Consider the following 9,933-nt stretch of genomic DNA (forward strand, 5'->3'; position numbering starts at 1 on the left):
CGGAGCCTCGTCGGAGCGGTGGTTAATAGGAGGAACTAGCGTTAAGGCTTCGCGAGGAATTGGGCACTCGAGATTTAGGAATTAGGGTTTTTGGCACCAGCTTGGATTTTTGGGATATCAGTTCCTTAAATCTGTAGTATTCCGAACTAGTCGCTCAATCATTCAGGGCTGTTTGGTTGACTGGTTTTATAGAAAACTTTATAGATCAATAGCGTCAGTTTTGTAAATATTTTTTTTTTGAAGATTTCTATAAGGCTGCGTTTGGGAACTTAGATTTGGACCCTGGATTTAAAATCCTGGGTATTTCAAATCCAAATCACTTGTTTGGGCCTCAAATTGGACTGAGATTTTAAATCAAATGATTTTAAAGAGGTGATTTTGAAAGCCCAAATACACGTATTTGAAATCCCACCCTCACCCTTCGTATTTACCAAATCCAAATCCGGACCCGACGACTCCCCCGATCCCGACTCCTCCTCCCTCTCGTTTCTCAGCGGCGATCCCTCTCGTTTCTCAGCGGCGATCTCGAATCTCCAGGTATCTCTCCTCTCTCCTCTCTCCCCCTCTCCTCTCTCCCCTTCTCCTCTCTCGTCTCAACGCAGGGATCTCTCTTTGTATTTTGAAACCCTAGATCTGATCTGAGTTTGCTTTTCTCTGTTGTAGCTTTTTTTCAATTTCTGCAGTTTCTGATCTGGGTACTCTTTATATCTCGATCTCTTCCGTTAAAATTGTCTGTTCTCTATGCTAATGGGTGCCTGCCTTATGTTCGATTTTATGCCATATGAATTTTTTTTTGATAAACCAAGTTACGTACTGGTTGATGATTGAGTGACTGTTGCCTTTTGTTGTTTGGTACTGTAATTTGGGAGAATATGTGTACACATGCACTCCCATATAAATAATTCTATTTGCCTGAATATAGAACTCAAAACCCATACTTGAAGGGAAAAGAAATCGGATCCAGATAGAATATGGATATTTACATGAAGATAGGAAGTTAATTTATTCTTTTGTAAGTATAAAAGATTTGAGTCATGAAGATTTGGATTCAACAGATGAGTTCTAGTTGTAAGTATCAACAGTTCTTTATTCTTTTGTATGCTTTAGATATTGTTTTTCGGAAATTCATCCAGTTGTATTCTAAGAGATAGAATGAGACATGGTCGTGGTTAATACTATGTACTAAACCAAATGTTGAGATCAGTTTGCTGGCTTCCTGTGTAGTTCTTCTATTTTCTTTGATAGAATGAACAGTCGAGAAGTTAATTTCCCCATGTTGTATCTAAGTTGAGGAATTATATTTTTGGTGAGCTCACATGTTAATTTGTTAGCTTAATGCATTTCTACCCCAGACGAGACTACTATTCAAGACTTTGCTGCTATTTTTGTTATTGTGTTGCTGCATAAACTGGTTGAATTAGCTCATTTAGGCATCCCTCGAATAATCGAAACTGATGTTAGATTATTGGATTTTAGTACTTCAATTCAACATGATGTATTTTATTTTGTGTATCACGAAAGACTAATGTGAGACAGAACAGGCACCTGATATTTCATATGAATGCACATAAGTTTTATCAATTATATTACTGTATTGGATTACTTGAAGCAACTCAATTCTAGTTCCTCATCATAGCCACTATTATTCAACCTCAGATGTAGCGCAGGAATCTCAAAAGAATGAGATTTAGTTTGAAAATATCAGGGTTTTCCGCTACAAATTGTACATGGAACAGAGAAAAAGCATCACTTACCAAAGCCAGTTACACCACTTCCAGCTAATACCAACGACCTAATACTGGATACATCTTTTCCAGCTAATACCAACTTACCAAAGCCAGTTCAGTGCTAGCAAGAAGTAATTTGCCTTTGCTATGTTCCCAACAAAGTTGTACAGAGCTTTGCACAGAGTGCAGACCTCGCACAAAATATACCACTTAGCAAACGCAACCATCATGAAGACAAGGTTCAGCAAATGTTAGTTAAAACTGCTAACGTTGGTCATAAATTGAACTAGATATTTAAAAATTACTAAGCTCATTTGTGAAAAAATGAGAACCGCAGGTTAGTAGACAGGCACGCACGAGCGCGCACACTAGCAGAAAAGCAATAGCAATTGAAGCATCTACATCAGTCAAAGTAATTCATTTCTAATATTAGCAAGCAAATTATAATACGCCACCCAAATTGGATGACGCATCAGGAAAGTAACATACCTTTGCTTATATCAGGTGTATCTGGTGTCTGCACCGGGTAAAACTTATAAAATCGCATGTTCTCAAATGCTGCCTTTGTTGCAGGATCCATGTCTTCTATAGCTTTTCCTCTGCTGCTAATAAAGCTAGAGTAATGTTGTGAATATTACTGTTTAGACCATTTGCATCTGTCTGTGATTATTTCATTAGCAACATTTGGATTGCCTTTATCCATTGCTCTAGCTTTATCACAACATTAGCTTGTGACCTTGTCCATGGATAATGACATGCAAATTTTATGTGTCACTTTAGAGTTTGCTAGTGTTTCTTTCTGATGACAGCTACTTATTTCTTTTTATTATTTCATGCATTCTAATGATGGTCTTAATAATCCTAATAATTACCCTTGTACCTATTTTGAGTAGCATTTTAAATTTGCATCTTGCTAAATATATATTCAGGATATATGCGTAATCTGCTTGCATGTTCAACTTTTAATGTGATAGGTTAAAAATGGTAAATGATGAAAGGGATTCAAGGATCCAACTTAAACGTACAAGGGAAGAATTTGAGAGGAGAGAGGATGATGACATTATTATGGTAGTGGTCAGTTTTATAGTTGCTGCCATTGGTGCTTGGTACTATACAAAGCACATGTTGAAGGAGAGTTCAAGAACACACGAAGAAGAGGATGAAAGGACATACCTTAGAAAGTCTTGGATTCGAAATCTTATTTGCAATGCAAATAACTGTGTTGAACAACTAAGGATGAATCCTCAAGCGTTTAAGAGGTTATGTGATGTTCTATGTACTAGAGGGGGATTAGTAGCATCAAGAAATGTCACGATTGAAGAAATTGTCGCTATGTTTTTGCATATTTTAGCTCATAATGTAAAAAATAGGACAAGCAAGACAGATTTTTATCGTTCAAATGAAACAATTAGTCGGCAGTTCCACAAAGTACTTCAAGCAGTCATGAAGATAGGAAGCCTCTATATTAAACAAGAATATACAAATCCTAATGAGAGAGACATAGAGAAGTGGAAATGGTTTGAGGTAACTATGACTTCTTTTATTAAGGTTTTCATGTTTAGTACTTTTGTTTAATAGAACTAATTGTAAGGTTGTGCAATTTTAGGATGCTATCGGGGCACTTGATGGGACTCATATCCAATTAACTATTCCTTTGGAAGATCAAAGTAGATATCGAAATAGAAAAGGAGAGAATTCAAGGCCCCAAAATCCAAAAAGTCATGTGACCCAGCCCCTCATACTTTTGGTTATGTGCTGCAGCCCCAAAATTTTGAATTTTTTTTGCCCAAACCCCTCTATCATGACTCCAGCTCATGTTTTCCTAAAAAACCCAATTTTACCCCTCCCAAAATCACTGTCATCTTCCCCCCAAAATCACACTTCTTCCTCCTCTTCCTTCCCCATCTCCTACCTCCCTCCTCTGTCTCCTTCCTCCGCCGCTTCGACTCCCCCCAGTTCTAAAGCGCTTTGTCAAGTCCTTCCGCCTCCTCGACGGCGACTCCTCCTCCCTCGTCGCCGACTGCTTCCGCGAGGTCCGCCTCATCTGAAAAACATTGGTGACGATCATTACCCGTCGCCAATGTTTGCATTGGTGATGGGTTATTGGCGACGGGTAATATTCCGTCGCCAATGGTTATATTGGCGACGGATTTAGAATCCGTCGCTAATACCCCGTCGCCAATGCTCTGTTTTCTACTAGTGATATGTACTGCAAATGTGGGTGCTTGATCGATGCCCACAAAGCGTTTGATGAAATGCCTGTTAAAGATGTGGTCAACACGGCTGCGCTTATAACTGGTTACTCACAGAATGATCATCCTAAAGAGGCATTGGAGTTGCTTCCTAAAATGCTCGTACTTGGATTGAAACCTAACGAGTTTACTTTTGCGAGCCTTTTGAAGGCCACTGGTTCTGCTGCAAGTGTTGGAATTGGGGAACAAATTCATGCTTTAAGTGTTAAATATTCTTGCAACTTGAATGTGTTTGTTGGGAGTTCATTGTTGGATATGTATGCACGTTTTGGGAAGATGGATGAGCCTTGTTTTGTGTTTGATCGGTTGGATTCGAAGAATGAAATCTCATGGAATGCTCTAATTGCTGGATATGCAAGAAAAGAAGAAGGCGAGAAGGCTCTTAAAATGTCAACTATTTTACGGCGCTTGTTAACTATATTCAAGTTCATGTTAACTATTTGAGGGTTCTTGTTAACTATATTCAGGTTCATGTTAACTATTTTACGGTGCTTGTTAACTATATTCAGGTTCATGTTAACTATTTGAGGGTGCTTGTTAACTATATTCAGGTTCATGTTAACTATTTTTAAGGTGCTTGTTAACTCTATTCAGGTTCATGTTAACTATTTGAGGATGCTTGTTAACTATATTCAGGTTCATGTTAACTATTTGAGGATGCTTGTTAACTAATTCAGGTCCATGTTAACTATTTGAGGGTGCTTGTTAATTATATTCAGGTTCGTGTTAACTAATTTAAGGTGCTTGTTAACTACATTCAGGTTTATGTTAACTATTTTATGGTACTTGTTAACTATATTCAGGTTCATGTTAACTATTTTAAGGTGCTTGTTAACTATATTCAGGTTCATGTTAACTATTTTAAGGTGCTTGTTAACTATATTCAGGTTAATATTAACTATTTTAAGGTGCTTGTTAACTATATTCAGGTTCATGTTAACTATTTTACGGTGCTTGTTAACCATATTCAGGTTCATGTTAACTATTTGAGGGTGCTTGTTAACCATATTCAGGTTCATGTTAACTATTTGAGGGTACTTGTTAACTATATTCAGGTTCATGTTAACTATTTGAGGGTACTTGTTAACTATATTCAGGTTCATGTTAACTATTTTAATATGCTTGTTAACTATATTCAGGTTCATGTTAACTATTTTAAGATGCTTGTTAACTATATTCTGGTTCATGTTAACTATTTTACGGTGCTTGTTAACTATATTCAGGTTCATGTTAACTATTTGAGGGTGCTTGTTAACTATATTCAGGTTCATGTTAACTATTTTACGGTGCTTGTTAACTATATTAAGGTTCATGTTAACTATTTTAAGGTGTTTGTTAACTATATTCAGGTTCATGTTAACTATTTTAAGATGCTTGTTAACTATATTCAGGTTCATGTTAACTATTTTAAGGTGCTTGTTAACTATATTCAGGTTCATGTTAACTATTTGAGGGTGCTTGTTAACTATATTCAGGTTCATGTTAACTATTTTACGGTGCTTGTTAACTAATTCAGGTTCATGTTAACTATTTGAGGGTGCTTGTTAACTATATTCAGGTTCATGTTAACTATTTTACGGTGCTTGTTAACTATATTCAGGTTCATGTTAACTATTTTACGGTGCTTGTTAACTATATTCAGGTTCATGTTAACTATTTTACGGTGCTTGTTAACTATATTCAGGTTCATGTTAACTATTTTACGGTGCTTGTTAACTATATTCAGGTTCATGCTAACTATTTTAAGGTGCTTGTTAACTATATTCAGGTTCATGTTAACTATTTTACGGTGCTTGTTAACTATATTCAGGTTCATGTTAACTATTTTACGGTGCTTGTTAACTATATTCAGGTTCATGTTAACTATTTGAGGATGCTTGTTAACTATATTCAGGTTCATGTTAACTATTTGAGGATGCTTGTTAACTATATTCAGGTTCATGTTAACTATTTTACGGTGCTTGTTAACTATATTCAGGTTCATGCTAACTATTTTAAGGTGCTTGTTAACTATATTCAGGTTCATGTTAACTATTTTACGGTGCTTGTTAACTATATTCAGGTTCATGTTAACTATTTTACGGTGCTTGTTAACTATATTCAGGTTCATGTTAACTATTTGAGGGTGCTTGTTAACTATATTCAGGTTCATGTTAACTATTTTACGGTGCTTGTTAACTATATTCAGGTTCATGTTAACTATTTTACGGTGCTTGTTTGGAGTTTGAGAGAGAGGGAGTGGAGTTGGACGAGACGAAGAAGAGCGGAGCAAGAAGAGGAAGAAGGAGAAGATCTGGAGAAGAAGAAGATCTAGAAAAGAAGAAGAGGGGTAGTTTGGGGTTTTTTGGGGATTTATTTTCTTGGAAATTGTAATAAGGACTAAATCACATAGAATCTTTATTTTTGGGGCTGCAGCACATAATCAAAAGTATGAGGGGCTGGGTCACATGACTTTTTGGATTTTGGGGCCTTGAAGCAATTTTTCCTTCTATAAATTATGTATGGTTCAAAAAAAATTACAGATTTTTATTTTATTAATTACATAAAAGTATTTTATTTTATGGAAATTAATTTTTGTTCAAAATGAACGGAAATCACCCAAAAATCTAACGCATATATTAAAAAAATAATTAAATAGTACATGTAGCTCGCTCCCGTTGGATTTGGGTGAAGTGTTCCTTTCTAAGTTAATTTTTTAACATTGCCTACTAGTTATATTCTTATGTTAACTAGTTAGATTGCACGTGCAATGCATGTGGTCAAATATTATGATTATTTAAATTGATAAAAATAGAATAAAAATAAAAGAGAAAATAATTTTTTTTGCGGGATTAATTATCAACACAATAATTTTTCTTTCAAATGAAATATTATTATTGTTTCCTTCAACCGAGACTGTCGCCACGTGAGTTATAAACACATTGATCTAGTACAATATCTTTGTTTATTAGTATTTTAAAGTCTTTAAAATATGGGTGATCATTCAATTCGCGAAGGAATTTTGCATATGAATTTACTTGCAATAGGTCTATTAAATTTTTAGTTGTGATTTGACTCATATTCACATTAACTTTTAGTTGTGATTTCATTCATATTTATATTATCTAATATTCTCATTCAATTTTATAGCTCATTCTCCATACTATAGAAGTAAAACTGAAAGTATGAAGAATTATTTTCTTGCGAAATTAGAGCAGGAAGATTATGATATATTATAGAAGTAAAACTGAAAGTATGAAGAATTATTTTCTTGCGAAATTAGAGCAGGAAGATTATGATATATTTTGCCATGTACTTTAAATTAAAAAAAAATTATTTTCTTGCGAAATTAGAGCAGGAAGATTATGATATATTTTGCCATGTACTTTAAATTAAAAAAAAATCTCTTTGATGCAAGGTCTCTATCAAATCTTACTCCAAGCAATGTGAATGGAAAATGCTATTATAACCCACTTGCTTGGAACAATTATATTGTATATAGGACATAATAGTAGTCTCATGTATTTTCTGGTTCTGACTGCAAAACACGCAAGGGTGGTAGTTCTGTGTATTTTCTGACTTTAATTACTTTTATAATTAATGTTCTCTAATTACACAGGACTATTAGTACAATGTATTTTAAAGATGATTTTTATACAAAATCGACCTCTTTGTTGCCAGTCTTGATGGTGTGGCAAAAAAGAGGTTAATTTTGTTAATTATTATGTAAAACAGTCAATTTTGCTAATATTTTTAAAAAGTGATCTTAAAAGTTCTCTTAAAATAAACTATTAATTCAAAATATGAAATGGGCAAAAATACATAAACATTCTAGTGATTAATTGACCCATAAATAGGAAAAATAACAATTAAAATAAAAGCATATTTAAATTGAATCTAACAAGGCACTTCACAGAATGAAGCATGAAATGGATCCAAGAAATTATTAAAAAGAATTAAAGAAACTAATTTAAAAAATATGAGATCGAGGGATAGAGGGAGAGAAGACCTCACCGACATGAATTTTATTTTTCTTCAAGCGTGACAACAAAATTGGTGGAGAATGAGCAAGGAGAAAAGTGAACAGAATAGGTGACAAAGTGGGCATGTTTATATAAATATGTTATTAAGATATTCGTCCTGAAATCTTAAATACATACATGTACTCCCTAACATTTTTGTAATTGCTCATTTACAATGATACTCCTATTCAGTATTAAATCAATTTTATTATATAAAATTATATACCATTATTAATAATATTATAAAGTATATATATGGAAACCTTGATACTTATAGCCAATAGTTGGGCTCTACAAAAAAGGCTAACTTTACATTGTAGTTTGCTATTGATAATAGAATGATAAAGCAATCACATTTTGGACTATAAGGATATCGTAACACAAAAAACGTTAAGAATATATGAATCTAGCTTTACATTTTGGTTGTTGTTATTGAAGACCCTCGTGATAAAGCAACATACAGGTGTCCATGAGAGAAAACGTGTTGAGGTAGATAGATGCCTACATGAGGAATTGTTTGTCCTTGTGATTTATTGATTGTCATTGTAAAACATAGCTGTATTAGAAATTGCTTTCGTTTGAACTTGAACGGAAACCCTTCATCTTCTGCTGGCCAGATAATGGTATTCTTGGTAAGAAAACTTCTTTCCCTGCATGTTGGCCCATTGTGATCTTAGCATGGATTATATTACAATTAAAATCTTGACATACCATTCTTGTTCCGTTGTATAGCCCATTAGTCGGATCCAGGTTCCTTAATAAAATAATAGGACAATGTTTCTTTAATACCAGCTTATGGGGTGGTAGTCCATTTGGTATCAACGTGTTTAGGAATTCTGGCTGGTAGTGATGATTAGTAACATCAACTGCTTCATCAAAGCTGTAGAATTCTTTTTCTTCACTTGGAAATTGTTTTATGATTCTATCATTTAGCATGTCGACTGTAGGCGTCAAAAAATGTCGAAAAGATATCCAAATACAGCTCAAGAGGAAATCATTCAAAAAATGCAAGTATGGGCTGTCTCGCACGCGAGACAGCCTTTGCTGTCTCGCCGTGCGAGATAGCCTTTGCTGTCTCGCCATGCGAGACAGTGTTTTCTGTCTCGCCACGCGAGACAGTATTTACTGTCTCGCCCACAAGACAACCTTCAAAAGATCAGAAACTGTTTTGTAACCGCCGACACGTGTCCATTAACTACCAAGGATGTGGAAAACATCATGGGCAAGAATCACGTTGATAACTGCCAAAATAACAGAGTTGTAAAACGTAGAAAGGCAGTTACAAGAAAACTACCAGACAGTTACTGTTTCCGAAACAGTGTTTACTGTCTCGTGGGCCGAGACAGTCTTTACTATCTCGGAACCCGTGATAAGATATCGTTTCAAATTCTCACTTCGATAAACGAAGGAAGAATTATTAAACCCCTCACGATTCAATCAGAATCTGTGATTTGGTGGTCCACGAGTCAAAGCGCTCCCGGCACAGGCAAAGATCCTACGCAAGCAGCGATCCAAACAACGATCCTGCGTTTGTTTCTAAAAAGTTGTAATTTTCATCTTGTTGTGTAAAAGAAGTCTTATAAAAAAGCTATCTCTTTTGAATTTATTGTAATCGACCGAAGATATAATGAATTCCACAACAAGACCAGCTTTTGACGAAAACAAACTGGCGACCACAGTGGGAGCTGTAGGCATGTAAACTTGCTTATAAGTCCCTTGGCATAGCTCGGCGCGGTGATTCAACAAACCATCGAGTGACGAGGCGACGAGGTCAACGAATCGCACGCGAGCAACAGAATGCATCCATTCGCGTGCAGAATCAAGCCAACGGTTCGGGGAGTCAACGAGTCATCCAAACAAGAGCGGACTCGGATGAATCACGACCGAATCAAGATCGGTTTCGGACTCGAACTCAGAAGTGGATTTACTGCCAAATCAGGAATCCGACTTACT

Source organism: Asparagus officinalis, chromosome 8 (assembly GCF_001876935.1).
Source record: "Asparagus officinalis chromosome 8, Aspof.V1, whole genome shotgun sequence".
NCBI lineage: Eukaryota > Viridiplantae > Streptophyta > Magnoliopsida > Asparagales > Asparagaceae > Asparagus > Asparagus officinalis.